We start from the raw sequence: 19,177 nt of genomic DNA, 5'->3' as shown, positions 1-19,177 counted from the left end.
AGTTGCCTCTGTCCATGCTTTCTTGTTCGCCTCCTCTATGGCAGAGCCGCCACAGGTCGATCCTGGTGGTGACGTACTGGTGCACGTCGTCGAGCTACCCGACGCGGTTGGCGAACGGGGGCTCGAGCGGTGCAAGTATGACGAGGCAGCACAACTAACCATGGTGCACAGGTCGGGCAACAGGAGCTCCCGCACCAAGACGGAATGGGAGAGGGCGCTGGGAGAGGGATGCAAGGGATGGCCGGAGTTGAAGTGACGGCGGGGGAAGGATGAGGCATGGCGGACCAACATGGAGAGGAGTAAAGCTGGCCAGCCAACGAGGCGGGGGACGGCTGACCTGCGCCGCCGTGGAGCTCTGCCTGGGATTATCGTCTTTAGTCGTGTGTCTCGTCTGCCCAAGCGGTAAGCAAGCCATGGGGGAGAGCGTGAGCCGAATGTCGCCGAAAACCGAGCGAGTATGCTGCGAATTGGCCGAGGGACACGACAGTCTTGCGAAAACCAGTTTGATATTGTGACTGAATTCCATGCGTGAATATCTCGACCACCCAAACGGCGGCATTCGGGGCATGCAAATGCCAAATGCGAATTCCACGCCTGAATATCTACATCCAAACGAGGTGTTAAAGATATCAAGATAAAAAAGGAAGCATAGTGCTTACAGCAGGCGGTTTATTCTGAGTGTAGAAGGGGTTCAAGCCGGTTTGGTGACAGACTAATTCCGGTTCATTCAAAATTTTCTTGACGCTTTCAGTGACCTCTTCATCGGTTACCTAAATGTTGATGTGGCATTGGGGGTCTTCTAATTCACCGGTGTACTCACACATTAAATCGGGGTGGCGGCTTAGTGGCAAGGCGCTCCAAGATATCCAGCAACGCACAAAATCAACGCCTGTTAAACCGTTGGCCATAAAGGCCCGGAGCTTGGCGAGTTGAGGGGCATATTTGGCCCGTTGCACATAACTCAAACCTTGCGGCATTGGATGAGTGTTGGAAAGCCGGTGATCACGGTAGCCTGGAAGAGGGTTCTCATTTTCAGGAGAGGTATCTATGCAGTAGAACCAAGGCTGGTTCCATTCCTTAGGGTGACTGTGCAGTTTGGCATGAGGGAATTCAACTTCCTTCCGCTTTTGAACAGAGACACCACCAAGCTCAGAACAACTCAGCAGTTGGTTCTTCTTGTAAGTACACTTCACAAAAGACTTGGAAGTTGCATATATTGGACACAGAGTTGGGTCCGATATCTTGAGGATGGAGTTGGAAGCTGGCAAGCACATCTCGGTAAAATTTTGACCCTGGCGGTTTGAAACCATGGCCTATGTGGTCGACAAAAACCACTAGCTCACCCTGCCTCGGGGTTGGAGGATTCTCCGTTCCTCGAGCTCACCATTTAATTTCAGTTTTCTTAGGCAAGGTGCCAATACTGACCATTCCGTTCAACTATTCCTCGATGACCCGGGAACGAGCCCAGTTGCAAGTGGCAAACTGTTTGGCCATTGTGCAACAAAAAGCTGGAAAAGAAATGCCGGTTTATAAATCATTCATGATGACATGCAAGATGCAATAGGAATAAAGATATACAGATATATCAAATTGTGTAAACCGGAGACTAATAAAATAATGAATGACAAGGTCATATCAAGGGCATACATGTGTTGTTAAACCAGACTTTTACCATCAATGTAAAGGAGGTTTGCCGGTTTACTAGGGGACTAATGGTATGAGATAGATTGTTTTTTACAAGGGTAAACCGCCTACATGGTACAGAGGATACAGATTTAAGGTGAAAAGGGCTAAGTAAGGAAAAACAAGTTTCATAGGATCACATGGGAATTTTGGATCTACCGAAGACGGAAAGGCAAAAATATTTTGACCTAAAAAGGGTAGGACCCAAAGCAGGTTGTAAAGGTTCAGATAAGTTTTTTCGCGTGCAAAAGGTTTGTGGTAGTAGCGGAAGATAAACCATTACGCGGAATATACCAACATTGAGATTTTCTATCCATAGACTAAGGAGGAACAGGGAAGAGCAGCACCAGAACTCCGATGAACTTCAATGAACTACGATGAACAAGGAAACCCTAGACAAATCTACAAGGGGGGAAAGAAAAGGACTTACAACGACTGTTGAAGCAACGAAGGAACGCCGCAGCTCTCTGGTAACGGTCAGGTTGATGCAGCGGCCTTTATCGAAGCAGAGGAGAAGCTCGGTGACGGCGGCGGCGCTCAGGGGCAGAGGTGTCGCGAGGAGGAAGAAGAAGCGAAGGAGACGAAGGGGAAAAATGATAAGGACCCGTGGCCCTATTTATAAGGCGAAGCGATAAAGTGACAAGTGCGGGAATCGAGGAGCTCAAAAATGGATAGTTAATAATGGTGTCACCTCGATGACTGGATATGCATTAATGAAGGTAATCCTCAGCTTCAACGGATAGATGACGTCAGGGCGGTTTATCATGATCCTGGAGTATGACATCACGACGGTTTACAAGATCAAGGTGAAGATGCAAAGGAGGAGTTTTTCTAAGTATTGAAGATTGACATGAACAAGTTCAAACCAATCCATGGCCTAATGTTGGGGATATTACTACTGGGCGTAAACCGGCCAGGAGTAACCGGATTAACTTTATGAAGATTAGAAGCCCATGAAGACGTAAGAATGATGGCGCTTTATGAAGGCCCAAGGCCCAAAGGCGAGTTAAGGCCTGTAGATGTAAACCGACCTTATTATGTCACTTGCGTTGTAAGATAGGAAGTATAGAGGCCGAACCGGACACGTTTATGATCCGACTTCGGGACTCTGTAAACTGGCGGGCATCAACCTATGTATATAAAGGGACGGTCCGACAGCGGTTTAGGGACAAGAAACAACAACTCGAGGGCCAGTCAAAGCGGATTCGCTCCCTAGTCATCGAAACCCTAGCAATATCAATCACAACTAGACGTAGGCTTTTACCTTCATCGAAGGGGCCGAACTAGTATAAACTCCCCGTGTCCCCTTGTCTAGTTTAACCCCTTTAAGCTAACCCATTGCGATGGCTCCACGACTAAGTCCTTTCACAAGGACATCTGCCATGACAAACCCACGACAGCAACCGACCTTGTGTAACCCTAGATCCTCCCGGTGTCTATATAAACCGTAGGACTTAGTCCGGAGGGGGAGATTCATTATCATAGCCATACAAGCTAAACCTCTAGGGTTTAGCCATTACGATCTCGTGGTAGATCAACTCTTGTAATACTCATATTCATCAAGATCAATCAAGCAGGACGTATGGTATTACCTCCATAGAGAGGGCCCGAACCTGGGTAAAACATTGTGTCCCCTGTCTCTTGTTACCATCGACCTTAGATGCATAGTTCGGGACCCCTACCCGAGATCCGCCGGTTTTGACACCAACATTGGTGCTTTCATTGAGAGTTCCACTGTGACGTCGACGACAGGATCGATGTCTCGCCTTGTTCTCAAGGATAATATCACCGCCGGAGGAACGCTGGCTCCAGGCCAAACCCTCCATGTGGGCGGCTTTATCATGACCGCCCGTTCGGTCGTTAAGCCGACATTGACCTCTCGGGTCATCGAAAACCCCCTTCGTATCGACTCCGAACACTCCAAGCAGATGGATCTGGTGGAGCTTTCATCCTTAAACGAGCTCCTAGATCGCATCGCAGCCCTGGGGGTCGCTACAGACTACGATCGAATTGGGCTTAAACCTGATCACAGAGAAATCAAATCTCCACCGATCACCCACCAGATAGCAGTAGTCGAGGAGCGAGTCGACAACTCTTCCTCCATACTAAGGACTTAATATGTCCGGATCTCCAGTCTCGGAGAGCCGGACACCTACCCGCGAGGAGAAGCGTCTTGCCCTCCGAACATAGAATCGGATGACGGGCCTAAGAAATTAATGGACATCCCGGAGCCCGATCTGTTATGTTCGGAAGACCTTCAGACTCTGGATCCAAAACTGGGTCAGGGTTCAGATTTAAATCCACCCACCCGCCCGAATACAAGCACTCTCATGAGCATACAACAGCAGTCTCAGGAAACGGCCCACCACTTCTGGGCCATATTCCTTCTTGTCAAAAACAAGATGAAAGATTGCCGCGACGAGGAAGCGATCTCAGTGTTCCGCAATAATTGCAGGGACGAAGGAATCCTCAACGCAATCAACCGTCGTCGCATCCTACACTTTGTTGACTTGGCAACTATCATACAGAAGTACAACGCAATGGAAAGCGCCTAGAAAACTCAAGCAGCCCGTTGGGAATCATCGATCCCCACTCAATCCCTTATTCAGGCGAAAAGGGCGCACCGTTGCAACACACCCGGTTCAATAGTAAAGAAATACATGTCCAGTACTGGGCACAGAACCGTTCTGGAAGGATGGATCGATGGGCCATGCAAAATACACGCAACACCGGATAACATACCAACACATAGCCTTAGAGCATGTTGGATACTCCGGCACGTGGCCAAGAGCGGCGAGGATATCCTCACCAAGAATAAGCCAGAACAACACCCCCAGAGGACAACGACCCCAAAGTACTGATGGTCTTCGAGACATTCGCCTCAAACAATAGGCGCAAAAGAGCACTACGCGGACTCGCCAAAGCCTGTCAAATAACAGCATTAAACCCTTGGAACGACACAACTATAACTTTTAATGCCGGTGACAAACCAAATTACAGGACAGTCCGAGCACCAGCCGCCTTGGTCCTCAGTCCAATTGTGGACGGCTTTCGTCTCACCAAGGTCCTCATGGACGGCGGCAGCAGACTAAACCTCATCTATGAGGATACAATACAAAAAATGGAAATAGACAGGAGCCGCATCGAGCAAAGCAACATGACCTTCCGGGGAATCATTCCCAGTCGGGAGGCACGGTGTGCAGGAAAAATCACACTCGACGTGGTCTTCGGCACACTAGAGAACTGTCGGTCCGAAGAAATAACCTTCCAAGTGGCCCCTTTCAACAACGGATATCACGCCCTCTTAGGGCGAGATGCATTCACGCGCTTCCAAGCGGTACCCCATTATGGATACATGAAGCTCAAGATGCCTGGGCCCAACGGTATAATCACTCTAGCTAGTGATCCAGACATAACACTCTGCGCCGAGAATAAAACTGCATCCTTGGCCCTCGAGGCATTATCTGAAACCCTCGCGACCGAAGAATTAACCGCACTGTGCTCCACGGTGGATAGGGATGATGTGGTCCTAGACAAACGACCCAAATCCACCTCATTCAAACCAGCAGAAGAAATAGTCAAATTCCAAGTCCATCCAACGGACCCCAAGAAAACAACATCCATTGGAGCACAACTAGACCCAACGGTCGACGCCGCGCTACGAGAGTTCCTGCACGAGAATTGGGATATATTCGCCTGGCACCCTTCCGATATGCCAGCAATCCCACGCGAGTTGGCTGAACACAACCTCAATATATTGAAGGGATATAAACCGGTCAAGCAAACATTGTGGCGCTTTTCCGAACCCAAACGTCAAGCTATGGGGGAGGAGCTAGCCAAGCTAATCGAGGCAGGATTCATTAGAGAAAGAAAACACCCAGAATGGCTGGCAAACCTAGTGATGGTTCCAAAGAAAGACAAGTCCTGGCGCCCGTGCGTCGATTTCAAAGACCTCAACAGGGCTTGCCCTAAGGACCCCTTCCCCCTCCCCCACATTGACCAGATCATTGATGCTACCGCAGGACACGACTCATTTTGCTTCCTTGACGCATATTCCAGATACCATCAAATTAAAATGAAGGAGTCCGATCAAGCTGCAATAGCATTCATCACCCCAGATGGGCCATTCTGCTTCAACACCATGCCCTTCGGACTCAAGAACGCTGGCGCCACTTATCAACGCATGATCCAAGCATGCCTGGAGAAACAGATCGGAAAGAGAGTTGAAGCCTATGTGGATGACGTCATAATCAAGACAAGGCACGTCGAAACACTAATAGATGACCTGCGCCTCACATTTGACAACCTCCATGCATATGACATTAAGCTCAATCCGTAAAAGTGTGTTTTCGGCGTCCCCACAGGAAAGCTACTAGGCTTCATCGTTTCCAATAGAGGAATTGAATCAAATCTAGCCAAAATCCGAGCTTTGTCACAATTGGCTATGCCAACAGACCTTAAGCAAGTCCAAAAGCTCGCGGGTTGCGTGGCAGCTCTAAGATGCTTTATCTCCAGATTGGGAGAAAAGGCACAACCGCTCTATCGTCTTCTACGGCGAACCGATCACTTCGACTGGACGGACGCGGCAACAGCCAGACTAGAAGAAATAAAAACCCTTCTAGCTAGAAACCCAATCCTGGCCGCACCAAACATCGGCGAACCCATGTTGTTATACATATCGGCAACACATCAGGTGGTGAGTGCCATACTCGTCGTTGAACGAGAACAGGACGGACACAAATTCCCGCTTCAGAAGCAAGTATACTACGTATCCACTGTCCTTACTCCATGAAATTCCCGGTACCCCCATTATCAAAAGATAGCATACGCGGTCTTCATGGCATCCCGAAAGCTACGACACTACTTCCAGGAGTGTTCGATCACAGTGGCTTCCGAAGTACCACTCAACGACATAATAAACAACCACGATGCCACGGGCCAGATTCCTAAATGGGCCATTGAGCTCCTCCCATTTGACATTACATATAAACCACGTCGAGCTATTAAATCCCAAGTACTGGCTGACTTCGTCGCCGAATGGACAAAGGCCGAACTCCCTAAATAGTATGGCACATATTCCAATTGGGTTATGTATTTCGATGGCTCCAAAATGCTGGCATGACTAGGAGCGGGCGTCATTTTAACGTCCCCTACTGGAGATGTCGTTCAATACGTACTCCAAATACTATACACAGACTCCAATAATGCAGGCGAATATGAGGCCTTATTGCATGGTCTGCGGATGGCTGTCTCCATGGGCATACAGCGCCTGGAAGTGCGCGGGGACTCAAACCTCGCAATATCTCGAATAAATGGAGACTTCGATGCCAAAGACCCGAAGATGGCAGCTTATCGTAATGCCGTCCTAAAAATGTCAGCTCGGTTCGAGGGACTCGAGTTCCATCATGTGGCCCGAGAGAGTAATCAAGCGCGACCCCGTCCCACCCAACATTTTCCTGGAAAGGCTTTTTAAGCCATCCGTGGTGTGGCAGGGGGAGGGCGGCAACACCAGTCTGGATCCGACCACAACCCAAGATTCTGAACTCACCGATATCGTCGGAGGCTCAACCACCGAAATAACACCATCGCCCCATCTCATCATGGCAGTCATTGCCCCATGGACCAAACCATTCTTGGCCTACCTTAATAATAAGGAGCTTCCCGAGGATCAGAATGAGGCCCGTTGCATTGTCCGGCGTTCGAAGGCCTACAAGGTTCATGATGGAGAACTATATAGGAAAAGCGCTACCGGAGTTCTTCAAAGATGTATCTCCGAGGAAGAGGGGCGACAACTCTTGGCGGAAATTCACGTCGGACTCGGCGGTCACCACGCCGCAGCTTGGGCCCTTGTTAGCAAGGCCTTCTATACATGGTTTTATTGGCCGATGGCCCGAGCAGATGCACAAGACCTTGTCCAACGTTGCGTCGGATGCCAACTCTTCGCCAACCAAAGCCATATGCCCCCCACTGCCTTACAAACAATCCCCATCACTTGGCCTTTTGCGGTCTGGGGACTCGATATAGTCAGACCGCTTAAAGGAGGAAGCCATAAGAGAAAGTATCTGCTGGTCATGGTGGATAAATTCACTAAGTGGATAGAAGCCAAACCAGTCAAAATGGCCGAGGCGGGCCGGTAATAGATTTCATATCCGACGTGGTACACCGTTATGGTGTTCCACACAGCATCATCACCGATAATGGCTCTAATTTCACAGCCAATGAAGTGAAAACTTGGTGTGCTAATCTGGGCATTAAGCTCGATTACGCCTCTGTCTATCACCCGTAGACAAACGGTCAAGTCGAACGGGCTAATGGTCCTATTATGAGCGGCATCAAACCTAGACTAGTGCGGTCTTTGAAAGAATTAGACAAGCACTGGGTGGAGGAACTTGACTCCGTACTTTGGGGGCTGTAGACCACCCTCAACCGCACTACTGGATATACACCTTTCTTCATGGTGTACGGTGCGGAAGCAGTGTTACCCCGCGACATTATTCATGACTCACCTCGAGTGCGCATGTACGAAGAGAGAGAGAGAGAGAGGCCGAGCTTGATCGGCAGGACAACTTAGATGCCCTAGAGGAGGAGCGCGACGTCGCAAAAGCCCGTTCCGCATTTTATCAACAGCAGGCTCGCAGGTATCAAAGCAGAGAAGTGCGGGCCAAGACTTATAAAGTTGGTGAACTCGTTCTACACCGGCCAGACAAGAAAAGGACAAACTCAAGCCCAAGTGGGAGGGTCCCTTCATCATTGACGAAGTTCTCACCGGAGGAGCGTACCGCCTGCATGATGCGTCAGACAATCACTTGGAGCCAAACCCTTGGAATGCGGCCTATGCCTAGTGCCAAACTCTGTGTTCGTCTCCTTCCTCCTATTATTAACGTTATTTTGTTTCTCTCTTTTCGTTTTTATCTCTTTTCGTTTTGCCTTTTATCCCTACGGCTTTAGTACGGCTAAACCATGCTCCAGTGATGCGTACATCTCCAAATATGTACGTCCATTATACCTGGGGGCTTCTTGTACAGAAGCTTGCTATTATTCTTTGAGAATCAAGCTCACCACATATGCGTTCTTCCCATATGTACCTTTTCTTCGCCATTAAACATCAATATGACTTAAGTTTTGGCCAAGCTGGGTTGCCTGGCTCCTGTGCTTATGCCCTACATTCCCATTAGTTCGGCTAGGGCATAAAGGGAGCACCTCTGCAATTGTTACTGCCAGGTCATCCGGATGTGTACCTCACACTGGGTGAAGCCGAAAGCTAGCGTTCTTAAGGGAATATTCGGTCAGTGAATTAAAGACGTTTCTGCATTCACTCCATTGTGAAACCCCAGAAGTTACTTACTCTACGATTTCTTCAATCACAGTTCGGACATGCACATTAAATGCATGCACACCCATGGAAAGGAATCCTTAACGGAACTATTCTCTCTGGAAGATGTTTCTTACATAATGTAATATAACATAACTAGCCGGATACACATTGTCTGTTCAAGAAACTATGACTCCTACGCCTGGTTCCCATGCATACCCCGATATACTCTACCGCTAGGGTATTCGGAAACACTCCGCACCTTCGGGTCCAGAGGTCGAAGCGAATAGGTCGGCCATGACAATTGTTTTTATAATCCATCTAGAATCACATATGTCAGGGAAAGTACATAGTCTCTACGACTCAAAACTTTCCTCCTCTATGCCGTCCAGCAGGTGGTCTAATTTCAATCCCGCTGGGAATATCTGGCGGCTACTTCTACTTGTTCATATACTAAACTAACGGGAATTTCCTCCCCATTTGACCCTAGTGGTCCAACCCGGGCCATGCGTTTCGGATCCAGCTTGGTATACCACGTTTTTATCATGGCCCAGGTCTCTCTCGCACCCTCTCGGCAGGCCGATATCTTCCATAGTTGGGTGCGCCGCCGCGCTCCCTTGAACAGCTCTAGAAGCTTCTCCATACTCCCTGGAGGGGAGGTAGATGGCCATAAGGCCTTGGCTACACTCCGCATTGCCTGCCGAGCTTGCTCGTGTAACTGCGATAGCCCTTGCAAAAGATCACTTGATGATCCGGACGCCTCCTCTTCGGGACGACCCGTCAACATACCTGCAATCACAACTATATCAGCTAATTGTACCCCCAAATTGTTACAAGGTAAATTTTGCCACATACTGAATATGCCGCCTCGCAGCTTTTTGTTCACCTTCACGGAGTCGGCTAGCTGAGCTCGCACATCTTTCAGTTCTTCGCCCAGTTTGATATTCGAATCCTGGAGTTTATTTTTCTCCTCTCTGACTCAGGTCAGAACGCGCTCGCCTGCGGCATGTTGTCTCTTCGCCTCTTTTTCGCTCATTTGAGCGGCCTTCAGTTCCTCTCCCAGTTGGTCCGGTGACCCTATTATGAGACAAGCAGCAGTTGCAATACGGCTGGCGTGTAATTTTTTGCTTCTCGATGGAGGGAAATATTACCAGAGGACGCCTTCTTGAACTTTTCCAGTTCGGTGGTAGCAGCAGTTAGCTGTGTCCGGCACTGCTCCAGCTCTTGGGCTAGGAGGTCGTTCTTCTCCGTAAGAACCTGGTTATACAACGATCCTTAAAACATTTGTCCCAACTGCTTCAAGTCTCGGGGGCTACGGGCATATGGTTATCAAATTTGGACAAGATAAACTTGCCTGCACATCTTTCAAATGTTGCTCGGTGGCTCGGTCAAGCCCATCTCGAGCAGCTCGGATGTATGCATCAGCCGAGCTGAAGGCACCGAACGCCTCTTTTGAGAAATAGGGATTTCGTAAAACGTCCCTCCGACGCTGGTGATTCATGGCGCTCTACACTTCCGAATTGGTAATAGACATATTTTCCGAACCCTCGGCAGAAGGACAGTCCGACGTCGCTCCCATATAAGGCTCCGTCTCTTCGGCTAGGACCGAATCCTAGTGATCAGGTGAACGGCTGGTCAGGTCCCCGGACATAGGTGGTTGAACCTTTTCCCTGATACAAAATGAATATATAAGTCACAGTTGGACGCGACTGCTAAGAATAACATAGTTGCAAACCCATACCTCTTCAAGGAAGGCCCGACCGTATCTCTGTTTGCCTTCCTCTTCGAAGGCCTGCCCGACGCGGGATCCGCTCTCTCTGGAGATGCCCCCGGGGTAGCACGACGCGCCAAACGCCCCCCCTTCTGAGCACATGATGGTGCAGTGAGTGAGGAAGAAAGAGAAAAACCTCTGGGACAAAGTATCTCCTGATTACTTACATGCAAAATAGGAAGGAGGCCGGGGTAATCGGTGATGATGGGTACATCCGTGCCATCATAACTCGTCTGATAGAAAACTCCATCTTTGAGCTCCACGAATATGTCCGGATCTTCCTCATATCCGGGGTCAAGATTCCGATTGTGATTCTTCGGCTGAGGGGCAGGGTCATGGATCCCCTCGATGGCCTTTCGCCATTCCTGTCGTGAATGAATAAGATATCGCCCTTCAGAAATAATTCAGGGAGAGGGGTCGAATAGTGGAGTTAGAGCTTTCCCAAATAGGAGAACTGTACATGGAAAACCCGTCTCGATTTTGGAGACGGGTGAACTCTTGCTGCTCCCCTTTATATAGTTCGGCCAATATTTTGGCCAGAGCGGCGGGAGTCTTCGGGCCCTTCCGACAGACGCGGGAGACGTTGTCTTCCCCATTGAAATGCCACATGGGTAGCCCTCTATATTGGAGTGGTTGGACCCCCCGTGTTATGGAGAATGCCATTACCTCGACTATTGACAATCTAGACTGGGCGAGTGTCAGTGTCAAAACCGACGGATCTCGGGTAGGGGGTCCCGAACTGTTCGTCTAGGCGGATAGTAACAAGAGGCAGGGGACACGATGTTTTACCCAGGTTTGGGCCCTCTTGATGGAGGTAAAACCCTACGTCCTGCTTGATTTATTCTTGATGATATGAGTATTACAAGAGTTGATCTACCACGAGATCGGAGAGGCTAAACCCTAGATGCTAGCCTATGGTATGATTGTATGTTGTCCTACGGACTAAAACCCTCCGGTTTATATAGACATCGAAGAGGGTTAGGGTTACACAAGGTCAGTTACAAAGGAGGAGATATCCATATCCGTACTGCCTAGCTTGCCTTCCACGCCAAGTAGAGTCCCATCTGGACACGAGACGAAGTCTTCAATCTTGTATCTTCATAGTCCAACAGTCTGGCCAAAGGATATAGTCCGGCTGTCCGGAGACCCCCTAATCCAGGACTCCCTCAGTAGCCCCTGAACCAGGCTTCAATGACTATGAGTCCGGCGCGCAGTTATGTCTTCGGCATTGCAAGGCGGGTTCCTCCTCCGAACACATCACAGAAGAGTTTGAATACCAGGATAGTGTCCGACCTTGCAAAATAAATTCCACATACCACCGTAGAGAGAATAATATTTCCACAAATCTTAATTTGCTGACACGCTTTGGCAACATGACATCAGGCCATGGCTTGGTGATTATTCGAACCGTTTTTCCTTAACTAGCCCCGCACATAACGCGAGGCAGTTTCTTGACACATCTTGTCAAAGCAGAGATCATGTTCCCCTTATTACGGGATTCTCATCAATACGGGCGTGGGTAACCCAACCACGCCTAGGACTCCTAGATTTTAGGTAAGTCCCAAACAGCCACTAGGAGGACGCTTGATATTCACCCTCTTTATAAAGGGACAAGGCTTTTACTTTTTTCCCTCCCGTTCTCAATCGAATCCTTCCCCCGCCTCGAGTTCTAACACCCAAAGCCCAGGTCAGGTGCTTCGGACCTTCAATCATGTCCGGATCTAGCCTTCAAGGCCAGTGGATGCCCTCCTCCGTTACGGAAGATGATATCAAGAAGTTGAGGGAGGCCAGATACCTGATGAAAGCACAAGTGCTCCCTAGGTGGTTTTGATAATTGATGACAACATATCTCTTGTTGGACTAACATTTCTATCTAGCATGTTTCAGATAAGTTCAACAATGGAGTGGCATGGACTAAAGGTTGTGGGAACTCCTTCAAGATGCTAAGGACAAAGGATTGGCTAAAGCTTCAAGCTCAAGACTCTTCATTTTATATTTTAGTGATCCAAGATCACATTGAGTCCATAGGAAAAGCCAATACTATCAAGGAGGGATGAGGTGTTGCTTAATGAGCCTCTTGCTTCATGTACTTAATAATATGCTCCAAAATCCTCAGCTACTTTCCCACTTCCACATATGACCTAAACCCAAAGCCAAACTCGGACCTACCGATTATTCCTATCCGGCGCCACCGAGTTTCACCTTTCATAGCCACTGCCAGAAACCCTAATCAGTTCGGTCTCACCGATGGGATCTCGGTCTCACCGAGATGGGCTTGCAAACTCTCTGTTACCTATTGCAATATTTTCGGTCCCACCAAGATATGCAATCGGCACCACCGAGTTTGCTTGGCCAACTCTCTGTTTCACTTATTACCCAAATCGGTCACACCGAGTTTGAGTAATCGGTCAAACCGAGTTTTGGACTTACCCTAACCCTAGCACGTTGGTCCCACTGAGTTGATCCAGTCGGTCCCACCGAAAATCTCTAACGGTCACTAGGTTTCCTATTTCGGTCTGACCGAGTTTGTTGATTCGGTCCCACCGAGATTGGTAAATCGTGTGTAACGGTTGGATTTTGTGTGGAGGCTATATATACCCCTCCACCTCCTCTTCATTCGTAGAGAGAGCCATCAGACTAAGCCTACACTTCCAGCATCCTATTTCTGAGAGAGAACTACCTACTCATGTGTTGAGGCCAAGATATTCCATTCCTACCATATGAATCTTGATCTCTAGCTTTCCCCAAGTTGCTTTCCACTCAAACCTTCTTTCCACCAGATCCAAATCCTATGAGAGAGAGTTGAGTGTTGGGGAGACTATCATTTGAAGCACAAGAGCAAGGAGTTCATTACCTACACACCATTTGTTACTTCTTGGAGAGTGGTGTCTCCTAGATTGGCTAGGTGTTACTTGGGAGCCTCCGACAAGATTGTGGAGTTGAACCAAGGAGTTTGTAAGGGCAAGGAGATCGCCTACTTCATGAAGATCTACCGCTAGTGAGGCAAGTCCTTCGTGGGCGATGGCCATGGTGGGATAGACAAGGTTTCTTCTTCGTGGACCCTTCGTGGGTGGTTGCTTCTTCGTGGACCCTTCGTGGGTGGTTTCTTCTTCGTGGACCCTTCGTGGACTCGCGCAACCATTACCCTTCGTGGGTGGAGCCCTCCATGGACTCGCGCAACCATTACCCTTCGTGGGTGGAGCCCTCCGTGGACTCGCGCAACCGTTACCCTTCGTGGGTTGAAGTCTCCATCAACGTGGATGTAGGATAGCACCACCTATCCGAACCACGGGAAAAACATCCGTGTCTCCAATTGCGTTTGAATTCTCCAAACCCTTCTCCTTACATTCTTGCAAGTTGCATGCTTTACATTCCGCTGCTCATATACTCTTTGCATGCTTGCTTGATATGTATTGTGTATGTTGAAATTGTGCCTAAAACTCCACTCAAACCAAAAAGGCCTAAAAATTGCAACTTTAGCACTAAGTGTCTAATCACCCCCCTCTAGACACATCTACTTCTAGATCCTACACCTGACCGCCGAGGTTTCGCATCGGCTGCCTGCCCGAGGGCAGGTCGTCCCTACTCCCGAACCCAACGAGAACGTTGTGTTCATCTCCCACTTCCTCTGAGGTCTAGGCCTCACTCTGGATCCCTTCGTTAGGGGTTTGATGTTCTATTACGGGCTAGATTTTCATGATCTAGCCCCGGACTCCTTTCTCCACATCTCGGCATTTATTGTCGTATGTGAGGCCTTCCTCCGCATTACCCCTCACTTCGGCTTGTGGCTCAAGACCTTTGACGTGAAGCCGAAGATGGTCGAGGGGCAGCATGTAGCGTGCGGAGGTCTATTAATAAGCAAGATCGCTGGAGCTCCATGGCCAAAGGGTTCCTTTCCAGAGGTGTCCGGATTATGGCAACGGGAGTGATTTTACATCGTAGCTCCCAGAAGTGCCAAGTGGGTGGCTGCCCCTGCTTTCCGCTCCGGCCCTCCACCACAAATGATGTCATGGATTAGCAGAGGGCTGAGCTGGGGTCCAGCCAAGGACGTGCCTATACTGCAGAGCCACATTCAAGATCTCTTCGAAGGAGATTTCAGTCTGGTTACGGTGGTGCAAGTCATGCTGGTTCGTCGAGTCCAGCCTTGCAAACGCCGGCCCCTCCGCATGTGGGAGTTCAACCCAGAAGGACCGCGCACTATTTAGAATTTCCTTGGCCTGACGCACGAGGAGATGTATAAATCATTCTTCAGACCCCAAATAGAGTGTCCGGATACTACCGAGGACGTGGGCCTGAGCAGCAACCGCACTGTCGACCAAGTAATCCTCAATCCGAACACGCCGTCTTTCATTTATCATGACATCATTCTGAGAAATCGCTCTTTGACCAGGACTGGCTAACAAAGGCAAAGATGATTCGGTGTTCGGCCCCCTTCCTGAGGGTTTGGACAATCCGGTACTGGAGAAGATGCTCGAGCCAGCACCTTGCCCAGTGCCCTCAAAGGAAGATGAAGGGCGGAATAAAGAAGGCGAAAGCGGGCCTCCACTGCTACCTATTTCGACCGAGGGAACGAGCACCTCCGTGAGGGAGGATAACCAAGGGGAGGAATCTGACATTCTCTCACCCCGGGGAAGGAAGAGGACTACCTCTGAAGATCCGGAAACCAAGGTTTCCAAACGGGAGAAGAAATCTCCACCAGAGGGTCCTGCCTTGGAGGGTGCTCTTGCCGCACAAAGTCCGCGCGGGGATCAGCCCTCTAACGAGCTGTAGGTAATCAAAAGGTACTTTAATAGTGAAGATATACTACCTTACCTCTCAGGAAAATAACCGAAGCATTTATCTTGCAGTTCGGATCTTAGCCCTTCTCAGCAAAGCTCGTCTTCGGGGGATTTTCTTCCGGAGATGATGGAGAGTGAAACGCCTCCCCTGGACTCCCGCGCTCAAGGAGTGGGCGACCTTGAAGTGTCGTCACGGAGGGCCTCGCCGGATCAGGTGAGGCCAGAAGATAATCCTATGGTCGCCCGAAGTCCCCAGTGTCTGGCTTTTGAAGAGAGCAACCAAAAGAATCTGACACCATCTGGTATGCGGTTGGACGCACTGAGGGGTCTGCTAGAGCGAGCAATTATCTCAGAAGAACACCGTACATTGATGGGTACGGTGATTGAACGGATTTCGTCCGCCGAAAGCGGGTTGCATGAAGACTTTATGAGTCTACTGACGGGTTTTGAGGTACGTGAAATGATATACATTTGTGATAGTACCACACATTTTTAGGTGTGCCCTGTGTAGATAGTAGCCCCTGAGACTCTGGTTGTCGCCGAGAAGGGAGGAAAACAAAGGATTGTAGTCCCAGGTAATAACTATACCGCATTTATGTGCAGGTGGTGGAAGCTCCGGTGGGTAGCCGGACTAATGAGTTTGCCGAACTAGAGCGGCAACTAGATGCGCCAGATGCCGACATCGAGCTTGTTAACAAGCGGCTTAACGAGGCACAGGGTAAGTGATATTTTCTGGTGAATGTCACATAGTAAGAGCAGCGTGATGCCAGTATATTTAATATTTTGTGACTGCAGATGGAGCTGCCACCATGGAAACCCTTCGGGCGGAACTTGCCCGAGCCAAAGAACAAGCAAGGAGTAGTAATGTGGCTGCTTTGAAGGCGGCCGAAGAGTTGAAAGCCGAGAAGGCCGCGCATTGCGAGAGCAAAGAGAAAATGGCCAAGATGGCTGCAAAGTTAAAAGACACTGCCGACCGTTGCTAGTTCCTTGAAAAAGAAAACCGAGCCAAGGCGACGGACCTTGAAAAGGCCACGATGGCGACCAAAGACACCCGTTCTGCCATGAGAGCGAAGAAGGAGGAACTGCGTGAAGCCTGTGATATTGTGGCTGGGAAGCCCTTTTTGCTACGGAGGAAGTTCGGAGATCCGCGGTATGCCCCTCTGGATCGGCTGTGGAGTTCGGCGGATGCATATCTGGACTTGGCGGCGAGCGCTGTCGATGCGGCCGAATACTTCCAAGATCAAACAGGTCGGGAAGTGGACAAGCTGTTCTGGTCGCAGTTCAACATGCCAGAGCGTCCGCTTCCATTGACCGATCAGCTAGCTGAATGGGCCGAACTCAATAGGTTGTCCGGACTTGCCATGAGGTCCGTCGTAGATCATCTATGGCCAGAAAAGCCGAAGCCGAACAACTATTTTAGGTTAGTGCAGCAGTTCCTTGGTGCGGTGCCGCGCATCAATGCGCTGAAGAGGTCGGCATTTATAGAAGGCTCGCGGATGGCCCTTTCCCGTGTCAAAGCATACTGGGCGGAGATGGATGCTACCACCGTCGCGGCCCAGGGTTCGGCCATAGGCCGAGTGGCTGCCGAGCACTATTTTGAAGAAGTTCTTGAGGGTGCTCATTTGATAGAGGCCCAGTGCTCGAAGAATATTATGTTTGAATGACATGTATTCCCATTGTAAAAACAATGTTTTTATTGAATTTATCAAGGCTGTATTTATACTTGTGCCCGAAAGTGTTGTGATGCCTCCTGTGTGGCCGTTTATGTATACATGTGTATAACCTGAAAGATTGCAGTCGTCGGCTTCAGCCCCCACGCATATAATGCAGGGGTGTTCGTAGAAGACGCGTATTCACACTTAATCCAACGTCTTGGTCCTAATAAGGAGGTGATAGCGCAGCGAACTAGGCAACCGGACTATAATGCTTTAACACTTTCACTTAGCCATAGGAGTTTGACAGTGGGGCTACTATATAGCCCCTGGTGGCTCTGCACTCATCCGAATTCGGGGTGCGTACTTACCCGGCCGGGAAACGGCCCTTCGTTAAGGCGGAGGAATTCTAAGATTCCGATGGGTCATCGAGTGGTTGACCAATCTCGCGCTATATCATGACAGTCAGTTTTCGGCTTTCTCTATTGAGGTGCTCGTCCGGATGAACTAGGGCACAATCGCGGTAGTTCTCCCGGTGCCGCCTTAGCCGATAGAGTGGAATGTAAGGCAGCAAAAGACAGGAGCCGGGCAAACCCAACATTTGACCAAAGACATGATTCGGAGCTGATGCATATAAGGCCAAACTCGCGACGCCCAACACTCCCTAAGGTATTCGGTCTTTATGGTGTAAACCGGGCCTAAACAGTGCCCTTTGTAAGAAGCCCCTGGTGTCCAGGTACGTGCATTGTTCCGACGTGGCCACATGCCAAGACGTCAGCATCCTTCTCAATGGTACTGAGAATCCGAGGGATGTGTATCAACAAGAGACAGTAAAAAAGGTTGACGCAGGGTCTTAATCTAAAAAGAATCCTTGGAATGGGTCCAAGCTGCACGTCTGTGCATGTGTCTCCGTTGTGCCATATCCTGGACGGGTGTAGCACGATGGTTATCTGTAAAAGAGAGGAACTTAGGTGAAAAGTTGTCGTGCAAAAAGGTAGGTTTAAAGAAACCATGTATAATTCAAGATGAGTACAAATGGCCACTTGTCTGCGTGCGTTGAGCCCCTTGTATTTGTATTAGGGGTGTGGCCATCAAACCTGTATGAATTACATATAGCTACGTCGGACTCGTCTAACCGTGTCCGTAGTCTTGACGACCTATCGAATGCTTTAGTTGGTGAGGCCGTTTTAGTGTGCGGCTGCCAAGGCAGCCGCACTCTCTTCGGCGCGCAGGGATCGCTCAATATTTCCATTTACTGTAATGATGCCACATGGACCGGGCATCTTAAGCATGAGGGAAGCGTAATGCGGTATTTCATTAAAGCGAGCGAAAGCTTCGCGTCCAAGTAGTGCTTGATAGCCACTTTGGAACGGAGCAATGTGGAAGGTTAAATTTTCGCTACGGAAGTTATCGGGGAAGCCGAATATAACCTCTAGTAGCAGGGAGCCCATGCAATGAGCCCCTGGGCCTGGCGTTACTCCTTTAAAGGTAGTATTGCTGTGGCAAATTTTCGTTGGGTCTATCCCCATTTTGCGGATTGTGTCCTGATATATTAGGTTTAGACTGCTGCCACCGTCCATCAGGACTCGTGTGATGTGGTATCCGTCAATTATTGGATCTAATACCAAGGCAGCCCATCCTGCGCGCCGGATACTTGCCGAGTAATCCTGATGGTCCAAGGTGATCGATTGAGACGGCCAGTGGCAGAACTCCGCGGTGTTAGGCCCTTGGGCATATTTATCTGGGAGTGCTGCTTTGTTTCTCCCCTTTATCACGTGTAACATGTTTACTGTTTTGACTTCTGGTGGAAATTTCTTCTGTTCCCCAGTGCTTTGCTTGCGAGGCTCATCCTCGTCTTCGCTTGGTGTATCCTGCCCCTTATGTTCGGCATTGAGCTTGCCGGACTTCTTGAAGACCCAACATTCTCTATGGGTATGATTTGCAAGTTTATCAGGGGTGCTATGAATCTGACATATTTGGT

This window comes from Triticum urartu, chromosome 1A (genome assembly GCF_056163025.1).
Source record: "Triticum urartu cultivar PI428250 chromosome 1A, HENAU_Tu73, whole genome shotgun sequence".
In the NCBI taxonomy this organism is placed as follows: Eukaryota; Viridiplantae; Streptophyta; class Magnoliopsida; order Poales; family Poaceae; genus Triticum; species Triticum urartu.
The sequence above is the reverse complement of the archived record's forward strand: the minus strand, read 5'-3'. Positions refer to the sequence as shown.